Here is a 13,606-nt window from a genome sequence, read left to right on the forward strand (position 1 = left end):
CTCTTGACATAACAATAAGTGCCTTTTTAAAATAAAGTATAATAATTAAAGGCTACCATTTTGTAGAATATTCTTGTATTTCACTTTTACTTGTCCACATGTTCTAGTGGGTCCCATGGAGGCTCTGATATATAAGAACAAAATAAATATGAGATTATTAAAATGCAAAAATTCATACTGTAGAAAGTGATAGAAACATCTATCATGGACAGTATTTACACATTAATTTGTCTGCTGCTTTTTGCCAGCCCTCTCTCCTGGCTTTAACAGACTTTGAGGTGTTACCTGTCGTTTTAATTAATGACTCAAATTTGGCATATATGAGCAGCACTCTCCCGCTCCCCCTCCCCTCTCGTACATGGCTCAGCGGCGCTAGCCAATCAGCACGCAGGCTCAGCCTGGCCCGCCCACTCAGCTCTCACACAAACTTAATACACAAACAGCTGAGAGAGACCGCAGCAGCGAAAAAAAACATGAACAGGGGAAGTAGCACCGTTTGGCTTTATTTTAATACCGTAAATGAAATCAAGCTGTATGTTTTGTAAAAAGCCGGTTCATTTCAGTGGAAACACAACAAATTTATCTAAGCACGTGAAAAAACATGAAAACGTCGAGCCCCAGAAACGGAGAGAGGAGACGAAACTTCTCTCATTGCCCCGACAGACCCACAGACGTCTCTGACTGAGGCGTTTCAGTCCTCCAGAACATCCAGGTAGATCAGTGGATGGATGGATGGATGGATGGATGGATGGATGGATGGATGGATGGATGGATGGATGAATGGATGTTACTGGAGCCCACACATAACATGTAATTAAGACCTTGAAAGAACCCAGTACATATATTAAAAAGTGTTATTTAAGATAACATTAGCTAATCCTTTTTTTATCCCACGATGGGGAAATTTATAGGATTAAAGCAACAGGCAGGTGCACACAACACAGACAAAATTACATAAGGATTGAAATATATAAGAGGTGGATTAGCGAAAAAACACTGAACATAACATTATTATTATTATTATTATTATTATTATTTAATTGTAATAATAAAATAAAAACCACAAAACCCAAAAGGTCAACAGTTTCATGATACATCAAGCTTAGGGACTGGCTAATATACAGCAGGTCAAAAAAGGCCATATTTTGGCTGCAGTGCTTGCTGTTCTCTTATGAAGAAAAGATCAACTAGTGCACTAAATTCAATAGATGGGTTGAAAATATCCAGTATAAAATAAGTGCTACAAATGTTACAACACTTTTGTTCATATGGCAGCAGAACATTAAAATAAAAGTGCTCTTTACACTACTTTTGAATTCATTCTTGGAGTTTGTAAATACAATGCGATTAATCGCGATTAATCAGGGCGATTAATCGCGATTAAATATTTTAATCGTTGCCCAGCCCTAATATATATATATATATATATATATATATATATATATATATATATATATATATATATATATATAGATAGATAGATAGATAGATAGATAGATAGATATAGATACAGATATATATATGTATATATACATATATATATAGATAGATAGATAAGAGGTCGGACACTGAACGTCTGCCTGCTGAGTTTGACATTACGTAACAATGCTTTAGTGCGGGGAAAAGCCATGTAGATTTGACCGATGCAGTAAAATGCTAACCAACCAATGGGAAGAAGTTGAGCCCTTAAGACACAGCCCCTCCTCATTTGCATAATGAGGCAGAAATGCATACAGAAATGTAAAAAGGACAGGCAGAAATAAATGCCATCACAGAAATATATAGGGTAAAAAAATACAAATGAAGAATGCACATAAATAAATGCTTAAAAAAACAAGTAATTCATAAGTAAAGTTGAAGATTATAATGGACAATAAATAAATAAGGTAATTATTACAAAAGCGAATAAATAAAGAAGCTAATTAAAAGAGATATATACATTTTTGTCTCACTGTATAATTTAATTTCTACCTACATTTATGTGTTTATTGTATTTTTGGTGGCAATTCTATGCTTATTGAACATTTATTTATTTCTGTATTTATTTTTAAATATGGAAGACTTGGGGTCCGTTCTTCATACGTCGCTTAAAACATCCAAGATGATTTCATCCGGCTAATCCTGATCCGGCTAATTGGTTTCTTCCAACACATCTGTTGTTTATGATTAGTATGGCTGGATTGAGTTATCTGAGATAACTGCGCGTTCATGCGTTTGTTTAAAAGGGGAAATGTATCGATAGTAGAAACAATGATCAGCAGCGCTGCTATTGGCTGTTCAGCATGGCCAAAGAACGCCCACAGTTTTTCTCCCAGCAGAACAAGAGCTTTTAATGGAAGGTAATGCTGAATTTGAGTCATTAATTAAAACGACAGGTAACACCTCAAAGTCTGTTAAAGCCAGGAGAGAGGGCTGGAAAAAAGCAGCAGACAAATTAATGCGTAAATACCGTCCATGATATATGTTTCTATCACTTTCTACAGTATGAATTTTTGCATTTTAATAATCTCATATTTACTTTGTTCTTTTATATCAGAGCCTCCACGGGACCCACTAGAACATGGGAACAAGTAAAAGTGAAATACAAGAATATTCTACAAAATGTAGCCTTTAATTATTATACTTTATTTTAAAAAAAAGGCACTTATTGTTATGTCAAGAGATCCAAATTTCAGTGTCATTCCTTAGACACTGGAAGTAAAGGACACGTGCAAACTGGGAATTTTAACAAAAAATTATTTATCCATAAAAAATGAAAATTTTCCTTTTCCAAGTCATCCACAGTTTACACGGTAAAACTGTATTGCTCCGTGGCTAGATAATCCATCCATAGTTTTTTCTAATACAATATACGGCTCGACAGGAAGCAAGCCTTTCAAAGTAAAACTAAACTTCACAATAAAATGGCCTGAACAAATCTTCTTACTGAATATGATAAAAATAAAAAGCAAACCATCATCAAATCACTTAAATATTTTAGATTTATGGCTCCAACATCACTTTTACCTCTTTAAAAGCCACTGTTAAATGATGTGTTTGTCTGTTTATAACAGCCACCAAGAAAAATCTCTCTACAATTACACTGTCGCGCTGCGCTAAAGGATCCTGTCTATTGCGCAATACGCGATTAATTCGAAAAACTCTGCAAATTATTCTTGCAGCTTCCGCAACAGGTTGCTGTCGTAAAAATGGACATGGCTACGACAGACTTCTCCATCTCCTCCGCTTATAAAGCTGCGATCTAATCTTGTTTACATGAAATAAACCTGTTAGCGAGCAGGTTCAAGCTGGCTCACATGTTGCTATGACAACAAGTGCAGGATGTCTTTCGAAGAACCAAACGATCCAAGATCATGCCAACTCGTCAACAATGAAATCCTGCTAACTGAGTTAGCGACGTACGAAGAACGGACCCTTGGTCCTCCATAATCAGTGCCGACTGACTGTATACATATACACCTGTCTCTTTCCTAATCACCTTCATTCCTCCTAGCTGAGATCCTGCCGATATCTATTTGTCCGATTGTTGAAAACCATTGTGCGAGTCGCTGTCCAATGTTGTTTACGTTGTCATCTTCCTGACCCTGTGCCTGTTTGCTGGATTTTCCTGTTTCATCTTACCCTTGCTTGGGCAGCTCATTGGCTCTCTGATTCTGGACATGACCTGGATTTTTTTCCAACCACCATTCTTACCCTGCCCAATGGACCTGTCTGCTATTCTCTGCCCGCCTTCTCTATGTAAGGCAAGGCAAGGCAAGGCAAATTTATTTATATAGCACAATTCAGTACAAAGACAATGCAAAGTGCTTTACATGATTAAAATATAGGAAAATAAAACAGAATAAAAGCAAGTAGGAATAAAATGTAAATAGAAAATAGAACATAAAAAACACTAGTGGTGTTTCAGTTAACTAGAACAGTCAAAGGTAATTTTAAACAAATATGATTTTAATCTCGATTTAAAGGAACTCAGGCTTTCAGCACTTTTACAGTTTTCTGGAAGTTTGTTCCAGATCAGTGGAGCATAGGAACTAAATGCTGCTTCTCCTTGTTTAGTTCTGGTTCTAGGTTCTGCAGAGCAGGCTGGAGCCAGAAGACCTTAGTGGTCTGGAGGGTTGATGCACTGATAACAAGTCTGTGATGTATTTAGGTGCTAATTCAGGGATTTATAGACTAACAGAAGTATTTTAAAGTCTATTCTCTGAGATACAGGGAGCCAGTGTAAGGACTTTAGAACTGGGGTTATGTGCTCTACGTTCTTAGTCTTAGTGAGGACGCGGGCAGCAGCGTTCTGGATCAGCTGCAGCGTTCTGATCCACTTTTTAGGCAGACCTGTGAAAACACCGTTGCAGTAATCAATTCGACTAAAAATAAACGCATGGATTAGTTTTTCCAGATCCTGCTGAGACATCAGTCCTTTAATCCTAGAAATGTTCCTCAGGTGATAAAAAGCCGACCTTGTAATTGTCTTTAGATGCTTTTGGAGGTTCAAGTCTGAGTCCATCACTACACCCAGGTTTCGGGTCTGATTAGTGGTTTCTAGCTGAAGCGACTGAAAAATCAGTGGTAAATAAATTAGCATAATAAATAAGCTGTATGTGTCTGCAGCTCTGCATTAGGTCCCCTGTGTACAAAGCAGCAGTAACTGGCATACCTCGCCTCACCTTGTTGGAAACTAGGAATCTTTAGTTTCCAATGGGCAGCAAAGCTGTGGAGCGAAGCTCCTGTGGAGCAGGTCTGACAGAGTCAGCAATGTTTGATAGACAGTTAAATAGCATCTTGTGTGTGTAAAGTGCTGTAAAACAGAAACTATTAGTGGACAATAAATATGCCGACTTGTTTTAGAGACATTAAAGCTTCGTCCTTTGAGGAATTCAGGGTGGGGAAAAAACCTGACCGTTTCTGACCTACTTTTAAAGCATGATAAAAAATGGGCAGGCATAGCTCTGCTCACACTAGTACCGGTATGAACTGGTTTAACAGGTGGTGATCCAAAGTTACATTTCTTTCAAGGTTTTTTGATGTACACTGCTCTGTCTGAACTGAAGGTAACAGTGTTATATGCTGCAGACTGTTTGACTTTAATTACCGCATTATTGTGTTTTTGTATTATTGTATAAATGAGTACATCATGCGCATTGTACAATTCAGAGTGAAATTTGCATATATACCATGCATACTACGTCTAACCTGACAACAGCCAGATGTGTGTCGCTCCGCCTAGCTCCACTCACATCCATCTGGGACCTCTCCATAGGAATTGCCTTTACTGAAGGCTGGGCCTTATCAAAAATCCTTGCATATGATTGGATAAGCCATTTGTCTGTCATCTTTATCAACGTGCTATTTCAACCACTCACACCGAAGCTAACCCGTGACGCTGTGAGAGCGACGCAGGAAAAAACAAAACTTTTTTTTTAATGTGTTTGTGGCTCTAGTGGCACGTGTTTTATTGACAGTGAGCTGACAGGAAGAGGGGGGAAGACAGGCGGCAAAGCCGTGGGTCGACTCCGACCCACGGCTTTGCCGCGTCAAGAACTAAAGGCCTCCTAATATGGTTCACGCTAACCGCTCCGCCGTGGGCGCTCCCCGGAAAACAAAACTTGCCAAATCCGGTCGGGAGAAGGGCGAAAACATGGTTTCCACCAACAAAAGCCTTCAGAGCCGTTCTCTGATGTTCTTTTAATGAAACAATATTTGGTAGATTGGACAACATGGAAGAAATAGCAGCATCAATGTTAACGCTTGCTTCCTCGATGCGAGCCGCCATTGCTATCTGAATCAAAACAGTCTCACGTCACGGTCACTTCTCCACTACGTCACATCTATGAAACTCCAGCCCTGCGTCCTGATTGGCTAGACAATAAAATTGGTTGGAGAGATATTATTGTCCATTTATCACAGCAGGCCATACATTGTTTGTGGTTTACAGGTTTTAATAGGACATGTTCTGTTGCCATGTAGCCAAGTGGTTCAACATCATGACTTCTTGAAAGCAGACTCATAGTTTATTTGTGAAGATGGACTCAACAGTTAACTTCTGCGGCTCTGCCCCTTAGTGAATGTGGGTACACACAAGGAATTTGACTTCACATTCCAACGCTTGCATCACGTATAGAATAGGCAGAACAGCAAACTACAATCTGTAACAGAAAAAAATAAAATTTTACTGGAAAAGGTAAGAACAGGGGCAGTACAAGAGCATTTTGTTTTTTTCCACATAAATATCTGTAAGTATGTGTATTTATATATCGGTAGTAGGTACACATATACACACAAGGGATAAAAAGCTGCCGATATAATGCAGTTAATTTTTCCCCCTTGGGGATATAAACTGGTTTGGTGTTGGCTCGTTTTAGTCATCAGCACTCTGTAGCGCCACACTGAGGGTAAAAGTCTGAATGACCTATGACCAGGATGTGTTGGACCGACAGCTACTGTATGGTAGCTGCCCGTTTTACTGGTCCTGGACCTGTAGCTCACGAATGGAGGACAGGTCAGTCCTGATGAACCTCTCTGGAGCTCTAATTGTTTGTTGTAGTGTGGATTTGTTTTTGGTTTTTGTTCTTTAGATGAGCTTATCCATACAGAGATGGATGAGCACAAGATTAACTGAATGATGGTACTGTAGAAGATGATCAGTAGCTCCTGGGGAAGGTTGTACTTCTAGAGTTGCCGCAGGAAGTCCAGTCTCTGCTGGATCTTAGCTCAAGAATATTTGCAGAATGGGATAAATGGATATCAAGGTTTATATGGAAAGGGAAGAAACGTAGGCATATCAATCCTTCAGTTCTCAGAGGACAAAGGAGGTCTGGCTTTACCCACACTCGAGGAATATTTCTATGTGGAAAAAATGTAACCCCTGAAATGCTGCTGAAATTATGAATATGTCTCAAAATGGAAAAATCTAGAAATGGGTATAAAAGATAGGCAAGAAAGAAATATAACAGCACACATAGATAAATTAAGTAATAAGTTGGACTTAGTAACTAAAACTACAATTGAAATATTGTAGAAGTAGTTAATTTTTGCAAATTAAAGAAAGAAACAAGGAGCTTGAGTTGGTTTGTGTGGGACTCAACGTTCAGAACCAGTGTTTATGATAAAGGGTTTAAACAGTAGGGTGATAAAGGAATCACAGGGATCTTTTAAATGGTAGAAATGTGTAAGTTGCAGAGTTTTAATAACTTATAGAAAAAACATTGGTCAATATTTATATTTACAGATAAGAAACTATTATGAGAAAGCGACTAAATCAAACACAAGCAAAATTATTGAGATATTTTTGAAGGCCTACGATGAGAAAAATGCAAAGTAGTGTCTGGTCTGTACCAGGAGATGATGGCAGGTAGGAAAACATCTACTGTATATATGCAAGACAATTGGAAAAACAACTGGAGGAAAATATAAGTGAGGAAGAATGGTTTGTAAATCTATAAAACAGTGCAGGACCGCTTTAGCAGAGAATCCAGTTAGAAAAATACAATTCGATTTTTCATAACGATTCAGAAAGATGGTGTCCAGCCCAGCCTTGCTGGAGATCTTGTGGCAAGATGGATGTGGATCTCACACACACATATTCTGGTCTTCTCAACAGGTAACAGGATTCTGGGATGAAATATGTTTTTTTGTGAAAAATAACCCATAACATATAGAACACTCTATTTTGGGTGTGTCACACATGAGAAAGATTGATATTGTTATCAGCTAGAAAGAAAGCTATTACAAGATTTAGTATAAAGTAGAACCACCAACAGTGGAGCAGTGTGGACGAGATAGCTGTGATGGGAAAACGTATAAAATGAGATTGCAAGAAGGCCAGTTTTGTCACGTTCTGGTTTATGTTTAAGGTATTTTGCCCTCCTTCCTTAGGTTCTCTGGTTGCTTTGAGTTTTGTCTTGTCTAGGTTCTTGTTTACTGTTAGTTTATCCTGTTTTGTCATCAGTTTTAGTCTTAGCTTTATTTTCTGTTTTAGGTTTGTACTTCAGGGTTGTTTTGTTCTTTATTAGATCGCGTGTGTGTAGTTTGTTTCTGTCCACTTGTCTTGTCAGCTATTTATATTTGTCTGATCTGTTCTTGTTTTGAGCCTCAGCACTGATGTCTGGTCTAATTACTTATTCTGCACACCTGCCTAACTCCACCCCTGCTGCAATCACTTCTCACCGGTTTCACCTGCTTCCACCTCCATATAAACTGTTGAGACCAGACATCAGTGCCAGGTCGTCTGTTTGAGTATAGGTGAGTCTCCTCCTGCAAGTTTGTTTATTGGTTTGCTTTTGGATTTTTGACCACTTGTTCCCCAGAGATCTGAGCCACCCTGTTTGTCTGTTCCTGCCCAACTGGACTGTTGGTTTCTCTGCCCTTTTTGGTTTTTGTTAATAAATATTATTTTACCGAACCTCTGCTGGCCTGGCTGAATTCTGGGTCCCTTGCCTCCGATTCATGACACAGTTTGATGAAAAGTAGGAAAATTGTCTGATTATTGAACGGAAGAAGACACCAGCACCACCACCAGACAATTTGGACATCAAAACTGAATATTTGTATAATGATGTAATCATGCTGTTATTTCTCCACTGTAATTGTTCAAGAAAAAGTTAAATAAAAATAAGAAAAAAAAAGACAAAAACATAAACATTGTCAGGGTTTTGTTTACCGATGAACTCAGGACGCACACACGGGACTAAAAGTTTGAGTTTTTATTGAAGGAAGTATGCTGGGTGGTGAATGATGAAGACTGGAGGTTCAGGACTGCAGAAGGTCAGGGATGAATGTGATGGCAGGAGCTGACGGCCCGTAGACAGTCCACACTTGCTAGGTGCTGCTCGGCTAGCAGGCCTCATAGCACTCAGGTTAGCAGTTCATTGGAGACACCAGGGCACAGAGCTGAGCTTCTCCAGGGCGGCTAGTCAGGTTAGCAGAACTTGAGAGACACCAGGGCACAGAGCTGAGCTTCTCCAGGGCGGCTAGTCAGGTTAGCAGAACTTAGGAGACACCAGGGCACAGAGCTGAGCTTCTCCAGGGCGGCTAGTCAGGTTAGCAGAACTTAGGAGACACCAGGGCACAGAGCTGAGCTTCTCCAGGAACAAACAGTGAACGAACAGTCTTTAGAGTGACTGGCAGGACTAACCTTAACAACAGGAGCACAACAAAGCTTCCAAGGCAAAACTGGGACTGGCATGGAGAGGTGTGGAATGATGACGGCCCAGTGCTGAACTGAAGACAGAGGGAGGTTTAAATAGAGCGCTTCACAGGTGGAACAAGGGTCTGACTAATTAACTGGTAATGATTATCAGGTGTGACTGACTGCTGAGGAGGTGAAGTGAAAATTGACAGAAAATAACTGATGACTGAAAACTAACAATAAATAAAGTCAAACCTAACCCAAAAGAGATGAAAAAAAAATGAAAATAACAGAAAAACAAAGCCAAACCAAAACTCAACCATGACAAACATGATAACAGGAAGATCCTTTTGTTGTATTCAACATCATTGTCTCTAAGGCTACTTTTTATGTTGTAGTTTTATCAAATGGCATTATTTTTATTTCATAAAGAGGGGACTGAAAGATTTATACAACTACTTCTTATATTTTTGGTAAGAAATGTTTAACATCTTAATACCAGTATACACAAACATATTTTGTATTGACTCTGTCCCCTTATTCAAAACCAGACTTAAAGGCATACTATGCAACATTTTTCAGTTAATTAATATGTTCCATACCGTTTTGGATGATTAAATGAGTAATTTCAGGTTGAACTAAGGTTTTCTCGGCCGCCCTGGTGGTCTGTGGGGGAAATACCGTACTTGCAATTGCAGGAGCAGTCGGCCCGCAGTCACAGGCTCAGTAGTCTCGTGTGCATCGCGAGAGTCGGTCTTGCTTTACGGCGAGAGCTGCTACACGCCCGCAGTGAAAGGCATGCTCGTTTGTAGCGCAGTGGCGATATTTGTGCAGTTATCATGGCGGAACCAGTGAGAAAACAGCGAAAGCCCATGTTGGAGCAGGCAAGAAAGAGGAAAAGGGCTCTGGACAGAGAGAGGAGTCGTACACGGGTAAACATAGAAGGCTGCAAGGCTGACGCGGACCTCGCGTTTCTGCTGATGCAATTGTAAGTAACATTGTAGGGTTTCCCTCACGCTACCGCCTCGCCGACATTCCAAAAAAATAATAATAAAAAAATAAAACTAACTCGATATGCGCGCCGCTCCACTCAGCCGGTCAGCGGCGCAAAGTTTGTCCCCCCCCCCGCTCCGCTCCGCTCCGCTCAGCCGGTCAGCGGTGCAAAGTTTAACGTCAAATAAACATGCAAGCATATCGAGTTTTATTATTATTTTTATTATTATTATAATCTTTTTTTTATGTTGCCGAGACGCTACCGCGGCGGCTGCGGCTTGGCGAGGCGGTGGCGGTAGCGTCTCGCCAACATAAAAAAAATAAATAAATAATAATAATAATAAAACCGGCGAGGCGGCGGCGGTCGCGGCTTGCGGCAGTTTTATTATTATTATTATTTTTTTTTTTTTTACGAGGCGGCCGCCTCGCCAAGATAGCGCTGCAAGAAGCTTGATGTTCATACCTTCACTGTGTTAGTCATTGTTTGTACTGCCGTTTTTTCCACTTTTCGTTGCGTTCGCCTGTCTGCTAAGCTCAAAACAACCGCGCCTGGCTTGACGGAGAAACCAGAACAGCTGAGCAACTTTATGACAGTGCACTTTTACTTTCGGCCTCTGGGGGGAGCCTCGCTGGAAAATCAACCCCGGTTGCATAGTATACCTTTAAAAGCCACCTGGGGTCCGTTCTTCGTACGTTGCTTAAAACATCCGAGATCAAATGACACATCCAAGATGATTTCATCCGGCTAATCCTGATCCGGCTAATTGGTTTCTTCCAACACACCTGTTGTTTATGATTAGTATGGCTGGATTGAGTTATCTGAGATAACTGCGCGTTCATGCGTTTGTTTAAAAGGGGAAATGTATCGATAGTAGAAACAATGATCAGCAGCGCTGCTATTGGCTGTTCAGCATGGCCAAAGAACGCCCACAGTTTTTCTCCCAGCAGAACAAGAGCTTTTAATGGAAGGTAATGCTGAATTTGAGTCATTAATTAAAACGACAGGTAACACCTCAAAGTCTGTTAAAGCCAGGAGAGAGGGCTGGCAAAAAGCAGCAGACAAATTAATGCGTAAATACTGTCCATGGTAGATGTTTCTATCACTTTCTACAGTATGAATTTTTGCATTTTAATAATCTCATATTTACTTTGTTCTTATATATCAGAGCCTCCACGGGACCCACTAGAACATGTGGACAAGTAAAAGTGAAATACAAGAATATTCTACAAAATGGTAGCCTTTAATTATTATACTTTATTTTAAAAAGGCACTTGTTATGTCAAGAGATCCAAATTTCAGTGTCATTCCTTAGACACTGGAAGTAAAGGACACGTGCAAACTGGGAATTTTAACAAAAAAAAATCTTTATCCATAAAAAATTAAAATCTTCCTTTTCCAAGTCATCCACAGTTTACACGGTAAAACTGTATTGCTCTGTGTCTAGATAATCCATCCATAGTTTTTTCTAATACAATATACGGCTCGACAGGAAGCAAGCCTTTCAAAGTAAAACTAAACTTCACAATAAAATGGCCTGAACAAATCTTCTTACTGAATATGATAAAAATAAAAAGCAAACATCATACAAATAACTTAAATATTTTAGATTTATGTCTCTAACATCACTTTTACCTCTTTAAAAGCCACTGTTAAATGATGTGTTTGTCTGTTTATAACAGCCACCAAGAAAAATCTCTCTACAATTACACTGTCGCGCTGCGCTAAAGGATCCTGTCTATTGCGCAATACGCAATTAATTCGAAAAACTCTGCAAATTATTCTTGCAGCTTCCGCAACAGGTTGCTGTCGTAAAAATGGACATGGCTACGACAGACTTCCCTATCTCCTCCGCTTATACAGCCGCGATCTAATCCTGTTTACATGAAATAAAGCCTGCTCTAGCGAGCAGGTTCAAGCTGGCTCACATGTTGCTATGACAACAAGTGCAGGATGTCTTTCGAAGAACCAAACGATCCAAGATCATGCCAACTCGTCAACAATGAAATCCAGCTAACTGAGTTAGCGACGTATGAAGAACGGACCCCTGGGTGTACTCTGCCTCCCGGTTAATGACTGCTGGAGAGACAAAAGACCCTGTGACCTTGCCAGGACAAGGGGGTAAAGACCCTGTGACCTTGCCAGGACAAGGGGGTAAAGACCCTGTGACCTTGCCAGGACAAGGGGGTAAAGACCCTGTGACCTTGCCAGGACAAGGGGGTAAAGACCATGGATGCTTCAGGTTCTCTCTGTAGATAACTTTATCCGCTGGAAATACGGCAACCAGCAGAGGACGCACTCAATCACACTGAATCTTCTTTTTTTAAAAACAAAACAAAAACATATTCAGCATTTTTGTTGTATTTACTTAGTTTTCTTGATATATCAATACAAAAACATACATTTCCACAACTGTTCACAAGTGTACAGGCCTGCATGCTGCAGGGCCAAATGATACAATCAAATCCAGAATAGACTAATTTTCGGTTAATTTCCGCCTCCATGAGAAATTTTGTTTCAGAATGTTCCATGTCAGCAGCTCCTCTGACAGATTACGCAGTAATTAAATTGACTTTGGTATTCGTAAAGGTATAGTAGGATATTGGAAATTTAATTCAAGCTTACTTAAAAACAAAGATTTTGAAAGTGGAATTCTTTCTCTGATCTCTGAGGTAATGTCAGATCTGTCTTTATCTTCTCAGTCCGCCAGATGGGAATTCTTAAAATTTAGAATACGCAAATTTTGCATTTTCTTTGCGAAAAAGTTAAGTAAAAATGGTAGGCTTTCTGAAATGAGTTTAATTAAAGATATAAACACTTATTGCAGTAAGACTTCTCCTACTGAAGAAGATAAACAAATATTACAAAATCTGCAGACTAAGCTGGATGGAATTTATCCTCATAAGGCGAAAGGCGCCTACATTAGATCTCGTGCTAAATGGATGGAAGAAGGGGAAAAAAGTACCTCTTATTTCGGTCAGCTTGAGAAAAGAAGGCAGGAAAAAAACTCTATTAAAGCCTTGAAGGTGCATGACCAAATTATAACTGACCCTATTTTGATTTCCAGAGAAGTTTTCTCCTTCTACAACCATCTTTACTCCTCTTCATATTCTTCTGATAATGCTTCTTTCTTTTTCAGTCACATCCTGAATCTTGTACCTCGCATTGATGAAGAGTTTGCAGTTTTGTGTGATGCTGATATCTCTATCAATGAGTTGGATGTAGCTGTCAACAGTTTATCTTTGAACAAATCTCCTGGGTGTGATGGTCTTACATCCAATTTTTACAAACATTTCTGGAACCATTTAAGAGAACCCTTTTTTAATATGGTTAATGAAGTGATGGACAATTTGGCTTTCCCACCAACTATGAAACAAGGAGTAATTATTTTAATCCCCAAACCTGGTAAAGACCATAGAATTCTTGATAATCTCAGACCAATCACTTTACTAAACACTGACTACAAGATTCTTACCCTAATTTATGCCAAC

Source organism: Fundulus heteroclitus, chromosome 13 (genome assembly GCF_011125445.2).
Source record: "Fundulus heteroclitus isolate FHET01 chromosome 13, MU-UCD_Fhet_4.1, whole genome shotgun sequence".
NCBI lineage: Eukaryota > Metazoa > Chordata > Actinopteri > Cyprinodontiformes > Fundulidae > Fundulus > Fundulus heteroclitus.